Genomic DNA, 2699 nt, shown 5'->3' on the forward strand with positions numbered 1-2699 from the left:
CTGAAACGACAAGAAAGATTGCGCACACGAAATCTGAACAAATGGATCACGCAAGACTCACGCATAGAAGAATCGAGGTCGTGAGTTGAAGAAAACTAAAGAAAACAAGACAATCAAATGAAGCAAAGAAAGAAGACTCACTCGCTGTGATGGATCGACGGCGAGGAAAAACAACGGAAGGCGGAAATCACTGACGAAAACCTTAGGTCTTCAAAATCGCTCTGATACCATGTTCGAAACCTTATTTGAGTGAGAGAGAGAAAGAGAAATATAAAATGTCTCATTAACCCATCTGGGTTTCAACCCTCTATTAAATATTCCTAGAACTAATACATTAAAATGACATAACTGCCATTGTGTGTTCAACATCAGGAATGAAAAATAACAGTACAAAATTACAACAAAACTAAACAACTAAAATACTCTAATATATCTTGCAGGCTTGCGACTTCTATAGTGTTCCAAAAATTGCTTGATCATCTTTTTTTATTTTAATCCTGCTCAAGAAACAGTACAATGCTAGAATTGTTACGGGAAGAAGAAATAAGCCTCAGAGCAAATCTGCAATTTGAATCAATTAAATAAAATTAATGAGAAAAAATAAATCAGTCAAACCAAAAATAAAAATGCTATATAGAATAATAATTTAAGCAATTGGTAAATTAATTAATCATTGTAATTACAAATTAAACCGAAATGGTTCGCAATAGACTAATTTAATTGTGAACATGGAAATTAATTACTTGCAGTTTTGCGTTGGCTAGGGCTGATTTCTGGGGGACACATTCGAGGTTGACAAGCGACTTGGGACCATTTGAATCTAAGCTCACGATGAGATGAATCGGAAATATCTGGAAATGAATAAATTTCGCACATCTTTTTGGAGGAAAACATGGGATAAGACGCGAAGGAGGCGTCCGAAGGTATAGCATAAACATTGCGAATGGGGTCGCTAAGGTAGCCAGACGAGTAGCTGTCCGGCATTGTGGATGACCAGTTGAAGATGCTGAAGTCACTTAAACGGTAATCTTCTGCGAATCCGAAGGGACAAGGTCACAAGAAGACGGATTGATGGTGTCTGGAAAGTGTTTGGCAAAGCAGTCAAGATCAGGATAAGAAGTGTGGATAACGTGTGATGCATAGTCGATATACTTGACTGGCAGTTTCAGAGAGGGGGAGAGCTCTAGCAGTTTCAGAAAGGTAGTAACGGGGCAAGGCACAGTCATCGCCTCCTGCTGCAGCAGCCTGATGATCATCACGACGGGGTTTAAGACGGAACGGCGGCCGGATCACCAGACCGTCGCCGCAGCAGCCACTGCACTTGCCTGGAGCTTGTGCTGCTGCTGCAATTGCCTGGAGTTGTGGTAGAAAGAGGAATGTTATAAGATTTAGTAGGAAGACGGCCATTTCCTCTGTAGATAGAGTCCTATTTGTCTTGTCTCGGCGATGGCATGAGGGAGGCAAAGGCGAGTTTGGGTTTCTGCAATTGCTTGGAGTTGTGGAGTTTTGGGGTTCGAATCGTAATTTAAAAACTTAGGTTTGAATCGGACCCAAAGTGATGGCGGTGGCGCCGATCGGGCACCACTAGCTTTAATTTTTTATATATATATTTTTTAATTAAATTGAAAGAGGAGAAGTGATCATTTTGGGATTTAAAAAAGAATAACAATTGTTTATTAATAAGAAGTAAATTTTAAAAATATAAGAGTAATCAATATAATTTAAAAGAAAAACTAAGGTAGTTAAAATCGAGATTTTAAGTGGAATCGAAAAAGGGTCTATAAAATCGAATCTTAAAATTGTAAGATTTTAGAAATAATTAAAAATATTTTTTAATTTTTATAAATATATGTTTATAATATCATTTAATAAGTTAATTATTCTTTATTATAACTCATTTTAGAATATAACTCAAAATTCTTTAGAGGTAAAATATAGACAATTTAGAGATAAAATATAGTTTAAAATTTTTTGAGGGATGCTTCTAACATCTTCAATCATATTTAAGTTGTAATTTTTATTTAATTTAATATTAATTGCATAAATAAATTAAGATAAATAATTAATTAATTAATGGACAACCCAATTCCAAATTTAATTTTATATAAGATTTGAATTGTTTGAAAATCTCTGAAACATAAAATCATACAAGCAAAATTAGAATTTTATAAGATTTTATCATAAATTAAATTTTAAAAGTGATTTAAATTGTTTGAGGTTTTCGAAACGTAAAATCATACGTGTAAAAATAAAATTTTAACAATAATGAGAATGACAAGCGTTTTGGTTGTTAGGCTCATCGTATGTTGAGTTTAAATTGGGATTGATTTTTTTTTTTTGTTGTTGTTTAATAAAAAAATCATTTATAAAAAAAACTCCTAATCTTAATGAAAATAAAAAAAATCACCTGACAAGAACTTAAAAATGAGGGATTCAAAAGCTTTTGGAAGTATTGGGTAGACTTATCCGTGAACTTTGAATTTTCAAAATGAGCATTTATTTGAGCAATAAAGAGAAAATGAAATGACAATCCAAACATAATTCTACCATTCAATTGTCAAGAAAACTCATGAGTGACAAAGGGGAGCAGAAATCACACGGCAAATACAGATGTGATCATTTTATTTTATTTTTTGTTAAGTTAATATATTAAAAAAAACAACCTAATTATAGTAGTTACAAGAATAAGAATGGAGACA

The 2699-nt window shown here is 33.1% G+C and overlaps 1 long non-coding RNA gene across 1 annotated transcript; it reads right to left on the minus strand.

Annotated features, from left to right (window-relative positions):
• Window positions 1-262: 262 nt before the first annotated feature.
• Window positions 263-1555, minus strand: LOC127812056 (uncharacterized). The gene is made up of 2 exons (XR_008025811.1): window positions 744-1555; window positions 263-561 (listed from the first exon to the last, which is right to left on the minus strand). It is a non-coding gene; the product is annotated as an uncharacterized LOC127812056 (long non-coding RNA).
• Between the last annotated feature and the right edge of the window lie 1144 nt (window positions 1556-2699).

The sequence above is a fragment of the Diospyros lotus genome, chromosome 1 (assembly GCF_014633365.1).
Source record: "Diospyros lotus cultivar Yz01 chromosome 1, ASM1463336v1, whole genome shotgun sequence".
NCBI lineage: Eukaryota > Viridiplantae > Streptophyta > Magnoliopsida > Ericales > Ebenaceae > Diospyros > Diospyros lotus.